The 13505-nt window shown below is 42.4% G+C and overlaps 2 protein-coding genes across 3 annotated transcripts in view; one reads left to right on the forward strand and one right to left on the reverse strand.

Annotated features, from left to right (window-relative positions):
* The window catches only part of LOC100562722 (V-type proton ATPase catalytic subunit A), a 43086-nt gene that overhangs the window by 28176 nt on the left and 1405 nt on the right, over positions 1–13505 (reverse strand). The window contains exon 1 of one of the 2 annotated variants that reach the window (XM_062965218.1): positions 9748–10081. The exons of the other annotated variant lie outside the window; for it this stretch is intronic. The gene's annotated coding sequence lies outside the window, so the exon portion shown is untranslated. Of the gene's footprint in view, positions 1–9747; positions 10082–13505 lie in introns of those variants that run through there. 2 annotated transcript variants of the gene reach the window in all.
* LOC134294370 (tigger transposable element-derived protein 1-like) overlaps positions 1–13505 on the forward strand; it is an 86864-nt gene that overhangs the window by 9910 nt on the left and 63449 nt on the right. The window lies entirely within an intron of this gene.

The raw sequence follows: 13505 nt of genomic DNA on the forward strand, positions 1-13505 counted from the left end.
ATAGCATGCAGTCTGTCCATTCCTTTAGGAAACTACAAGTCTCGGGATCCGGTCTCATTGAGCCATAAGGATTAAAGTATAGAATGCAGTCTGTCCATTCCTTTAGGAAACTACAAGTCCCGGGATTCGGTCCCATTGAGCCATAAGGATTAAAGTATAGAATGCAGTCTGTCCATTCCTTTAGGAAACTACAAGTCCCGGGATCCGGTCTCATTGAGCCATAAGGATTAAAGTATAGAATGCAGTCTGTCCATTCCTTTAGGAAACTACAAGTCCCGGGATTCGGTCCCATTGAGCCATAAGGATTAAAGTATAGAATGCAGTCTGTCCATTCCTTTAGGAAACTACAAGTCCCGGGATCCGGTCCCATTGAGCCATAAGGATTAAAGTATAGCATGCAGTCTGTCCATTCCTTTAGGAAACTACAAGTCCCGGGATTCGGTCCCATTGAGCCATAAGGATTAAAGTATAGCATGCAGTCTGTCCATTCCTTTAGGAAACTACAAGTCTCGGGATCCGGTCTCATTGAGCCATAAGGATTAAAGTATAGAATGCAGTCTGTCCATTCCTTTAGGAAACTACAAGTCCCGGGATTCGGTCCCATTGAGCCATAAGGATTAAAGTATAGAATGCAGTCTGTCCATTCCTTTAGGAAACTACAAGTCCCGGGATTCGGTCCCATTGAGCCATAAGGATTAAAGTATAGAATGCAGTCTGTCCATTCCTTTAGGAAACTACAAGTCCCGGGATCCGGTCTCATTGAGCCATAAGGATTAAAGTATAGAATGCAGTCTGTCCATTCCTTTAGGAAACTACAAGTCCCGGGATTCGGTCCCATTGAGCCATAAGGATTAAAGTATAGAATGCAGTCTGTCCATTCCTTTAGGAAACTACAAGTCCCGGGATCCGGTCTCATTGAGCCATAAGGATTAAAGTATAGAATGCAGTCTGTCCATTCCTTTAGGAAACTACAAGTCCCGGGATTCGGTCCCATTGAGCCATAAGGATTAAAGTATAGAATGCAGTCTGTCCATTCCTTTAGGAAACTACAAGTCCCGGGATTCGGTCCCATTGAGCCATAAGGATTAAAGTATAGAATGCAGTCTGTCCATTCCTTTAGGAAACTACAAGTCCCGGGATCCGGTCTCATTGAGCCATAAGGATTAAAGTATAGAATGCAGTCTGTCCATTCCTTTAGGAAACTACAAGTCCCGGGATTCGGTCCCATTGAGCCATAAGGATTAAAGTATAGAATGCAGTCTGTCCATTCCTTTAGGAAACTACAAGTCCCGGGATTCGGTCCCATTGAGCCATAAGGATTAAAGTATAGAATGCAGTCTGTCCATTCCTTTAGGAAACTACAAGTCCCGGGATCCGGTCTCATTGAGCCATAAGGATTAAAGTATAGAATGCAGTCTGTCCATTCCTTTAGGAAACTACAAGTCCCGGGATCCGGTCTCATTGAGCCATAAGGATTAAAGTATAGCATGCAGTCTGTCCATTCCTTTAGGAAACTACAAGTCCCGGGATTCGGTCCCATTGAGCCATAAGGATTAAAGTATAGAATGCAGTCTGTCCATTCCTTTAGGAAACTACAAGTCCCGGGATTCGGTCCCATTGAGCCATAAGGATTAAAGTATAGAATGCAGTCTGTCCATTCCTTTAGGAAACTACAAGTCCCGGGATCCGGTCTCATTGAGCCATAAGGATTAAAGTATAGAATGCAGTCTGTCCATTCCTTTAGGAAACTACAAGTCCCGGGATCCGGTCTCATTGAGCCATAAGGATTAAAGTATAGCATGCAGTCTGTCCATTCCTTTAGGAAACTACAAGTCCCGGGATTCGGTCCCATTGAGCCATAAGGATTAAAGTATAGAATGCAGTCTGTCCATTCCTTTAGGAAACTACAAGTCCCGGGATCCGGTCCCATTGAGCCATAAGGATTAAAGTATAGCATGCAGTCTGTCCATTCCTTTAGGAAACTACAAGTCCCGGGATTCGGTCCCATTGAGCCATAAGGATTAAAGTATAGAATGCAGTCTGTCCATTCCTTTAGGAAACTACAAGTCCCGGGATTCGGTCCCATTGAGCCATAAGGATTAAAGTATAGCATGCAGTCTGTCCATTCCTTTAGGAAACTACAAGTCCCGGGATTCGGTCCCATTGAGCCATAAGGATTAAAGTATAGAATGCAGTCTGTCCATTCCTTTAGGAAACTACAAGTCCCGGGATTCGGTCCCATTGAGCCATAAGGATTAAAGTATAGAATGCAGTCTGTCCATTCCTTTAGGAAACTACAAGTCCCGGGATTCGGTCCCATTGAGCCATAAGGATTAAAGTATAGAATGCAGTCTGTCCATTCCTTTAGGAAACTACAAGTCCCGGGATTCGGTCCCATTGAGCCATAAGGATTAAAGTATAGCATGCAGTCTGTCCATTCCTTTAGGAAACTACAAGTCCCGGGATCCGGTCCCATTGAGCCATAAGGATTAAAGTATAGAATGCAGTCTGTCCATTCCTTTAGGAAACTACAAGTCCCGGGATTCGGTCCCATTGAGCCATAAGGATTAAAGTATAGAATGCAGTCTGTCCATTCCTTTAGGAAACTACAAGTCCCGGGATCCGGTCCCATTGAGCCATAAGGATTAAAGTATAGAATGCAGTCTGTCCATTCCTTTAGGAAACTACAAGTCCCGGGATTCGGTCCCATTGAGCCATAAGGATTAAAGTATAGAATGCAGTCTGTCCATTCCTTTAGGAAACTACAAGTCCCGGGATTCGGTCCCATTGAGCCATAAGGATTAAAGTATAGAATGCAGTCTGTCCATTCCTTTAGGAAACTACAAGTCCCGGGATTCGGTCCCATTGAGCCATAAGGATTAAAGTATAGAATGCAGTCTGTCCATTCCTTTAGGAAACTACAAGTCCCGGGATTCGGTCCCATTGAGCCATAAGGATTAAAGTATAGAATGCAGTCTGTCCATTCCTTTAGGAAACTACAAGTCCCGGGATTCGGTCCCATTGAGCCATAAGGATTAAAGTATAGAATGCAGTCCATTCCTTTAGGAAACTACAAGTCCCGGGATTCGGTCCCATTGAGCCATAAGGATTAAAGTATAGCATGCAGTCTGTCCATTCCTTTAGGAAACTACAAGTCCCGGGATTCGGTCCCATTGAGCCATAAGGATTAAAGTATAGCATGCAGTCTGTCCATTCCTTTAGGAAACTACAAGTCCCGGGATCCGGTCTCATTGAGCCATGGGGATTAAAGTATAGCATGCAGTCTGTCCATTCCTTTAGGAAACTACAAGTCCCGGGATTCGGTCCCATTGAGCCATAAGGATTAAAGTATAGAATGCAGTCTGTCCATTCCTTTAGGAAACTACAAGTCCCGGGATCCGGTCTCATTGAGCCATAAGGATTAAAGTATAGAATGCAGTCTGTCCATTCCTTTAGGAAACTACAAGTCCCGGGATCCGGTCTCATTGAGCCATAAGGATTAAAGTATAGCATGCAGTCTGTCCATTCCTTTAGGAAACTACAAGTCCCGGGATTCGGTCCCATTGAGCCATAAGGATTAAAGTATAGAATGCAGTCTGTCCATTCCTTTAGGAAACTACAAGTCCCGGGATCCGGTCTCATTGAGCCATAAGGATTAAAGTATAGAATGCAGTCTGTCCATTCCTTTAGGAAACTACAAGTCCCGGGATCCGGTCTCATTGAGCCATAAGGATTAAAGTATAGCATGCAGTCTGTCCATTCCTTTAGGAAACTACAAGTCCCGGGATTCGGTCCCATTGAGCCATAAGGATTAAAGTATAGAATGCAGTCTGTCCATTCCTTTAGGAAACTACAAGTCCCGGGATTCGGTCCCATTGAGCCATAAGGATTAAAGTATAGCATGCAGTCTGTCCATTCCTTTAGGAAACTACAAGTCTCGGGATCCGGTCCCATTGAGCCATAAGGATTAAAGTATAGAATGCAGTCCATTCCTTTAGGAAACTACAAGTCCCGGGATCCGGTCTCATTGAGCCATAAGGATTAAAGTATAGAATGCAGTCTGTCCATTCCTTTAGGAAACTACAAGTCCCGGGATTCGGTCCCATTGAGCCATAAGGATTAAAGTATAGAATGCAGTCTGTCCATTCCTTTAGGAAACTACAAGTCCCGGGATCCGGTCTCATTGAGCCATAAGGATTAAAGTATAGCATGCAGTCTGTCCATTCCTTTAGGAAACTACAACTCCCGGGATCTTGTCCCATTGAGCCATAAGGATTAAAGTATAGAATGCAGTCTGTCCATTCCTTTAGGAAACTACAAGTCCCGGGATTCGGTCCCATTGAGCCATAAGGATTAAAGTATAGAATGCAGTCTGTCCATTCCTTTAGGAAACTACAAGTCCCGGGATTCGGTCCCATTGAGCCATAAGGATTAAAGTATAGAATGCAGTCTGTCCATTCCTTTAGGAAACTACAAGTCCCGGGATCCGGTCTCATTGAGCCATAAGGATTAAAGTATAGAATGCAGTCTGTCCATTCCTTTAGGAAACTACAAGTCCCGGGATTCGGTCCCATTGAGCCATAAGGATTAAAGTATAGAATGCAGTCTGTCCATTCCTTTAGGAAACTACAAGTCCCGGGATCCGGTCTCATTGAGCCATAAGGATTAAAGTATAGAATGCAGTCTGTCCATTCCTTTAGGAAACTACAAGTCCCGGGATCCGGTCTCATTGAGCCATAAGGATTAAAGTATAGAATGCAGTCTGTCCATTCCTTTAGGAAACTACAAGTCTCGGGATCCGGTCCCATTGAGCCATAAGGATTAAAGTATAGAATGCAGTCCATTCCTTTAGGAAACTACAAGTCCCGGGATCCGGTCTCATTGAGCCATAAGGATTAAAGTATAGAATGCAGTCTGTCCATTCCTTTAGGAAACTACAAGTCCCGGGATTCGGTCCCATTGAGCCATAAGGATTAAAGTATAGAATGCAGTCTGTCCATTCCTTTAGGAAACTACAAGTCCCGGGATCCGGTCTCATTGAGCCATAAGGATTAAAGTATAGCATGCAGTCTGTCCATTCCTTTAGGAAACTACAACTCCCGGGATCTTGTCCCATTGAGCCATAAGGATTAAAGTATAGAATGCAGTCTGTCCATTCCTTTAGGAAACTACAAGTCCCGGGATTCGGTCCCATTGAGCCATAAGGATTAAAGTATAGAATGCAGTCTGTCCATTCCTTTAGGAAACTACAAGTCCCGGGATTCGGTCCCATTGAGCCATAAGGATTAAAGTATAGAATGCAGTCTGTCCATTCCTTTAGGAAACTACAAGTCCCGGGATCCGGTCTCATTGAGCCATAAGGATTAAAGTATAGAATGCAGTCTGTCCATTCCTTTAGGAAACTACAAGTCCCGGGATTCGGTCCCATTGAGCCATAAGGATTAAAGTATAGAATGCAGTCTGTCCATTCCTTTAGGAAACTACAAGTCCCGGGATCCGGTCTCATTGAGCCATAAGGATTAAAGTATAGAATGCAGTCTGTCCATTCCTTTAGGAAACTACAAGTCCCGGGATTCGGTCCCATTGAGCCATAAGGATTAAAGTATAGAATGCAGTCTGTCCATTCCTTTAGGAAACTACAAGTCCCGGGATTCGGTCCCATTGAGCCATAAGGATTAAAGTATAGCATGCAGTCTGTCCATTCCTTTAGGAAACTACAAGTCCCGGGATTCGGTCCCATTGAGCCATAAGGATTAAAGTATAGAATGCAGTCTGTCCATTCCTTTAGGAAACTACAAGTCCCGGGATCCGGTCCCATTGAGCCATAAGGATTAAAGTATAGAATGCAGTCTGTCCATTCCTTTAGGAAACTACAAGTCCCGGGATCCGGTCCCATTGAGCCATAAGGATTAAAGTATAGCATGCAGTCTGTCCATTCCTTTAGGAAACTACAAGTCCCGGGATTCGGTCCCATTGAGCCATAAGGATTAAAGTATAGAATGCAGTCTGTCCATTCCTTTAGGAAACTACAAGTCCCGGGATCCGGTCCCATTGAGCCATAAGGATTAAAGTATAGAATGCAGTCTGTCCATTCCTTTAGGAAACTACAAGTCCCGGGATCCGGTCTCATTGAGCCATAAGGATTAAAGTATAGCATGCAGTCTGTCCATTCCTTTAGGAAACTACAAGTCCCGGGATCCGGTCCCATTGAGCCATAAGGATTAAAGTATAGCATGCAGTCTGTCCATTCCTTTAGGAAACTACAAGTCCCGGGATTCGGTCCCATTGAGCCATAAGGATTAAAGTATAGAATGCAGTCTGTCCATTCCTTTAGGAAACTACAAGTCCCGGGATTCGGTCCCATTGAGCCATAAGGATTAAAGTATAGAATGCAGTCTGTCCATTCCTTTAGGAAACTACAAGTCCCGGGATTCGGTCCCATTGAGCCATAAGGATTAAAGTATAGCATGCAGTCTGTCCATTCCTTTAGGAAACTACAAGTCCCGGGATCCGGTCCCATTGAGCCATAAGGATTAAAGTATAGAATGCAGTCTGTCCATTCCTTTAGGAAACTACAAGTCCCGGGATTCGGTCCCATTGAGCCATAAGGATTAAAGTATAGAATGCAGTCTGTCCATTCCTTTAGGAAACTACAAGTCCCGGGATTCGGTCCCATTGAGCCATAAGGATTAAAGTATAGAATGCAGTCTGTCCATTCCTTTAGGAAACTACAAGTCCCGGGATCCGGTCCCATTGAGCCATAAGGATTAAAGTATAGAATGCAGTCTGTCCATTCCTTTAGGAAACTACAAGTCCCGGGATCCGGTCTCATTGAGCCATAAGGATTAAAGTATAGCATGCAGTCTGTCCATTCCTTTAGGAAACTACAAGTCCCGGGATCCGGTCCCATTGAGCCATAAGGATTAAAGTATAGCATGCAGTCTGTCCATTCCTTTAGGAAACTACAAGTCCCGGGATTCGGTCCCATTGAGCCATAAGGATTAAAGTATAGAATGCAGTCTGTCCATTCCTTTAGGAAACTACAAGTCCCGGGATCCGGTCTCATTGAGCCATAAGGATTAAAGTATAGAATGCAGTCTGTCCATTCCTTTAGGAAACTACAAGTCCCGGGATCCGGTCCCATTGAGCCATAAGGATTAAAGTATAGAATGCAGTCTGTCCATTCCTTTAGGAAACTACAAGTCCCGGGATCCGGTCCCATTGAGCCATAAGGATTAAAGTATAGAATGCAGTCTGTCCATTCCTTTAGGAAACTACAAGTCCCGGGATTCGGTCCCATTGAGCCATAAGGATTAAAGTATAGAATGCAGTCTGTCCATTCCTTTAGGAAACTACAAGTCCCGGGATCCGGTCCCATTGAGCCATAAGGATTAAAGTATAGAATGCAGTCTGTCCATTCCTTTAGGAAACTACAAGTCCCGGGATCCGGTCCCATTGAGCCATAAGGATTAAAGTATAGAATGCAGTCTGTCCATTCCTTTAGGAAACTACAAGTCCCGGGATCCGGTCCCATTGAGCCATAAGGATTAAAGTATAGCATGCAGTCTGTCCATTCCTTTAGGAAACTACAAGTCCCGGGATCCGGTCCCATTGAGCCATAAGGATTAAAGTATAGAATGCAGTCTGTCCATTCCTTTAGGAAACTACAAGTCCCGGGATCCGGTCCCATTGAGCCATAAGGATTAAAGTATAGAATGCAGTCTGTCCATTCCTTTAGGAAACTACAAGTCCCGGGATCCGGTCTCATTGAGCCATAAGGATTAAAGTATAGCATGCAGTCTGTCCATTCCTTTAGGAAACTACAAGTCCCGGGATCCGGTCCCATTGAGCCATAAGGATTAAAGTATAGCATGCAGTCTGTCCATTCCTTTAGGAAACTACAAGTCCCGGGATTCGGTCCCATTGAGCCATAAGGATTAAAGTATAGAATGCAGTCTGTCCATTCCTTTAGGAAACTACAAGTCCCGGGATCCGGTCTCATTGAGCCATAAGGATTAAAGTATAGAATGCAGTCTGTCCATTCCTTTAGGAAACTACAAGTCCCGGGATCCGGTCCCATTGAGCCATAAGGATTAAAGTATAGAATGCAGTCTGTCCATTCCTTTAGGAAACTACAAGTCCCGGGATCCGGTCCCATTGAGCCATAAGGATTAAAGTATAGAATGCAGTCTGTCCATTCCTTTAGGAAACTACAAGTCCCGGGATCCGGTCTCATTGAGCCATAAGGATTAAAGTATAGAATGCAGTCTGTCCATTCCTTTAGGAAACTACAAGTCCCGGGATCCGGTCCCATTGAGCCATAAGGATTAAAGTATAGAATGCAGTCTGTCCATTCCTTTAGGAAACTACAAGTCTCGGGATCCGGTCTCATTGAGCCATAAGGATTAAAGTATAGAATGCAGTCTGTCCATTCCTTTAGGAAACTACAAGTCCCGGGATCCGGTCTCATTGAGCCATAAGGATTAAAGTATAGCATGCAGTCTGTCCATTCCTTTAGGAAACTACAACTCCCGGGATCTTGTCCCATTGAGCCATGGGGATGAAAATAAGGTCAAACTGCATTTATTCTATAATATATTGAATGCAGTTTGACCCTTTGGGAAACTACAACTCTCAGTATCCCATACCATTGAGCCATGGGGATGAAAATATGGTCAAACTGCATTTATTCTATAATATATTGAATGCAGTTTGACCCTCTGGGAAACTACAACTCCCGGGATCCGGTCTCATTGAGACATGGAATTAAAGTATAGAATGCAGTCTGTCCATTTCTTTGGGAAACTACAACTCCCGGGATCTTGTCCCATTGAGCCATAAGGATTAAAGTATAACATGCAGTCTTGTCCATTTCTTTAGGAAACTACAACTCCCAGGATTCAGTCTCATTGAGCCATGGGGATTAAAGTATATAATGCATTCCTTTAGGAAACTATAACTCCCGGGATCTTGTCCCATTGAGCCATGGGGATGAAAATAAGGTCAAACTGCATTTATTCTATCTATATATATAAAAGAGTGATGGCATCACGGCGACCCACAAAACAACAAAACTACAGGCCCCCCAACCTCGACATTTGACAACACAACCCATCATCCACGCCTCTAGGTTGATACAACAAAAAGAAAAGAAAAATAAAGTCCTAATTAGAGAGAGAGGAATAATTGCTTTTATCCAATTGCTGCCAGTTAGAAGGCTAAGCTCCTCCAACTTGGTCTCCTAGCAACCCAATAAAAATAATAAAAAAAACCACTAAAAAATTAATACAATAAAATACTATAATAACAGAAAATAACTAAAATAATAAAATATAATAAATAAAAAGATAACTTACAATAAAATTAATTTTAAAAATGCAAATAACGTGAAATAAAAATTACACAATTTTTAACCAATACCACCACCACTTTGCCACAGCAACGCGTGGCCGGGCACAGCTAGTATATATATATAGATTGTACTTTGCGAAACTACAACTCCCAGGATGCCGTAACTTTGAGCCACAACAATGGCTGGCAAAACTCCATTTACTCTACATTGCAGTTTGACCCTTTAGAAAATTACAACTCCTCTGACTCTATAACTTTGGATCAACTTTTCCCACGTTTTTTTTTTTTTAAATGAAAAAACCAATTAGGAAATGACTTTTTAAAACCCGGGAATGTAATGTAATAATACCAAGAAGACGGGCTTTTCGCCCCGTTTTTGCAGACGGCAAGGCTTACCTTTGGGAGGCCAGAAAAGTTCCTTTTTACGTCTGCCAAAGACTGCTTTGCCCTTTGCTTGGGACGCACGGTTTGTCCCCAAAAGGAGTGTTTTCATGGGAGGAGAAAGTCTTGTTTACTATACAGCACGAGGCAAAGGATAAACCAGGACGGCACATCCAGAACCAGTCCTGACTCGAACTCGGCACTGACAGAGAGGTCAACGCAAAGAGGAGTGAGTTGCGTACAGTCAACAGCTGTTTACAGTAAACAATATCTCCGGCTTCAAGGAAAACATAGTTTTCTTTTCACCCTCCAATGCTTTACACATCAAGGCACTGACCTCCCACAAGGATGGTAAAAACATCAAAACATCAGGGCGTCTCCTGGGCAACGTCCTTGCAGACGGCCAATTCTCTCACTCCAGAAGCAACTCCGGTTGCTCCTGACACACACACACACACACACACAAAAGGTTTGTGTATCTGCTTGCCTCCTGACTATATGGGTCCCAGGCTGGAAGAAATGCAGGGCACAAAATAAATACAGAAAGAACAAATGAAAACAATATGGTAGTGTCCTGAAACATAACACTATTTGGTTACAACTAATGGAATAATGTGCAGTGACGACTGGAATGGCCCAGACTGCATTTGTGGATCACGTGCTTAAATGTGAAAGAATTGTTTTAAATGTTTTAATTGTTTTTTATAGTTCCGTTTTAAATATTTATTTTATTGTACATTGTTTTTAAAGGCATCAAATAGTTGCCTATGTGTAAAGCCTCCTTGAGTCCCCTTTGGGGTTGAGAAAGGTGGGGTAGATGTGTTGTAAATGAATCAATAAATAAATTATGGTAAATCATAGGTAATCATTTTTTATTTTCTTAATCTTCACCCATAAACCTATTTCTGCACTTTCTGCCTTGATTTTCTTCTGTAATTGCTTCACTATTTTCTGCTAGTCGTATGGTGTCATCTGTATGTCTTAAATGATATTCCTTTCTCCAATTTTCACACTTCTGTCTTCTATATCCAATCCTGCTTTGCATACGATCTATATATATAAAAGAGTGATGGCATCACGGCGACCCACAAAACAACAAAACTACAGGCCCCCCAACCTCGAAATTTGACGACACAACCCATCATCCATGCCTCTAGGTTGATACAACAAAAAGAAAAGAAAAATAAAGTCATCATTAGAGAGAGAGGAATAATTGCTTTTATCCAATTGCTGCCAGTTAGAAGGCTAAGCTCCTCCAACTTGGTCTCCTAGCAACCCAATAAAAAATAATAAAAAACATTAAAAATAATTAAAAAAGCTAAAAGTTAATACAATAAAATACTATAATAACAGAAAATAACTAAAAATAATACAAGAAAATAATAAAATATAATAAATAAAAAGATAACTTACAATAAAATTAATTTTAAAAATACAAATAACGTCAAATAAAAATTACACAACAATTTTTAACCAATACCATCACCACTTTGCCACAGCAACGCGTGGCCGGGCACAGCTAGTATTATATAATATGATATGTTTATCATACAAGTTAGATAGGGCGATGCAATGCAGCCTTGCTTGACTACTTTGCCAGTTGGAAACAATTCCACTTCGCCTATCTCGGAGAGCACTGTGGGCTCAAACCAGGATGGATCTGGGCCAAACTTGGCACCAATACTCAATGTGCCCAAAGGTGAACAATAATGGAGTTTGGGGGAAATAGACCTTGAATTTGGGAGTTGTAGTTTTGTTGGGATTTATAGTTCGCCTACAATCAAAGAGCATTCTGAACTCCAACAACGAAGGCATTGAACCGAACTTGCCACACAGAACAACAGAAAATACTGGAAGGATTTGGTGGGCATTGATTATTTTCCTGTATTATTTTCCTGTATTATTTATTATTATTATTGACACAACGACGTTGTATGACACAGCAAACAAGATAGATATGCTGGATTTCGTTTCACAAAATCACAAGTCGAACACTTCCCAAGTGTCTAGGACTGTGTGATGTATTTTCGGATGATGTGTGCAGATCCCAGCAGGGTGGCCTTTTGCAATTGGCAGATCGTGATTTTGTCAATGTCTATTGCTTCCAAATGCCGGCTGAGATCTTTTGGCACGGCACCCAGTGTGCCCATCACCACCGGGACCACCTGCACTGGTTTCTGCCAGAGTCTTTGCAGTTCAATCTTGAGGTCCTGAGAGCGGCTGAGTTTTTCCTGTTGTTTTTCGTCAATGCGACTGTCACCTGGGATGGCGACATCAATGATCCAAACCTTGTTCTTTTCCACAACTGTGATGTCTGGTGTGTTGTGTTCCAGAACTTTGTCAGTCTGGATTCGGAAGTCCCACAGTATCTTTGCGTGCTCATTTTCCAAGACTTTTGCAGGTTTGTGATCCCACCAGTTCTTTGCTGCTGGGAGGTGGGACTTGAGGCATAAGTTCCAATGGATCATTTGGGCCACATAGTTGTGCCTCTGTTTGTAGTCTGTCTGTGCAATTTTCTTTCAGCAGCTGAGGATATGATCCATGGTTTCATCAGCTTCCTTGCAGTGTCTGCATTTTGGGTCATCAGCTGATTTTTCGATCTTAGCCTGAATTGCCTTTGTCCTGATGTCTTGCTCCTGGGCTGCAAGGATCAGGCCTTCCGTCTCCTTCTTCAGGGTCCCATTCGTGAGTCAGAGCCAGGTCTTCTCCTTATCAGCCTTTCCTTCAATTTTGTCAAGGAACTTTCCATGCAATGTTTTGTTGTGCCAGCTGTCAGCTCTAGTTTGTAGTGCGGTTTTCTTGTACTGGTTTTTTGTCTGCGGTGCTTTGAGGAGTTTCTGATTTTTGACTTCAATCCAAGCAGGTTCTTCACTTTGCTTTCCATCTTCTGCCAGGGCGTGTTCTTCTTCTTTGACTGCTTGTTTTACATGTAAGAGTCCTCTGACCCCTGATCTTCTAGGCAGATAGAGCCACCTTGATGTGGTGGGGGGGCTTACCTGTTCCAATGATGACTGAGGGCTGTGCTGGCGGTAGTGTAACTACCGGCAGGTCCAACCAAGCCAGAGAGGCCTCAGCTGAGGAGCAGAACTAAGAGCACCTCACCCATTAGCATTATGGAGAATCAAACCCAAACGAAGTCTATACTGGCTCGGTCGTCGCCCAGGATAAAAAGGACCGCGGTGGATGCTGCTGATTCTGGACATCCATCGACAAGTGGGCTACGGAATCATCAAACCCCAAATGAACAGTCACAGAAGCGGCAGAAATACACAATGCCAGAAAACCGCACTATTATTATTATTATTATTATTATTATTATTATTATTATTATTACATGTATTATTTCACTCTATTATTATTAAAAGGATACATAAGCACATTTACATTGAAGAAGATGAAAATAATGATTTGATCAGAGTTGGACAGTCTTATCTTAAATTTGAGCTTGATATAAATACAGTAGAGTCTCACTTATCCAACGTTCTGGATTATCCAACGCATTTTGTAGTCAATGTTTTCAATACATCGTGATATTTTGGTGCTAAATTCGTAAATACAGTAATTACAACATAGCATTCCTGCATATTGAACTACTTTTTCTGTCAAATGTGCTTATGATGTTTTAACATGATGTTTTTGTGCTTAATTTGTAAAATCATAACCTAATTTGGTGTTTAATAGGCTTTTCCTTAATCCCTCCTTATTATCCAACATATTCGCTTATCCAACATTCTGCCGGCCCGTTTATATTGGATAAGTGAGACTCTACTGTA

Source organism: Anolis carolinensis, unplaced genomic scaffold, assembly GCF_035594765.1.
Source record: "Anolis carolinensis isolate JA03-04 unplaced genomic scaffold, rAnoCar3.1.pri scaffold_14, whole genome shotgun sequence".
NCBI classification, from domain to species: domain Eukaryota; kingdom Metazoa; phylum Chordata; class Lepidosauria; order Squamata; family Dactyloidae; genus Anolis; species Anolis carolinensis.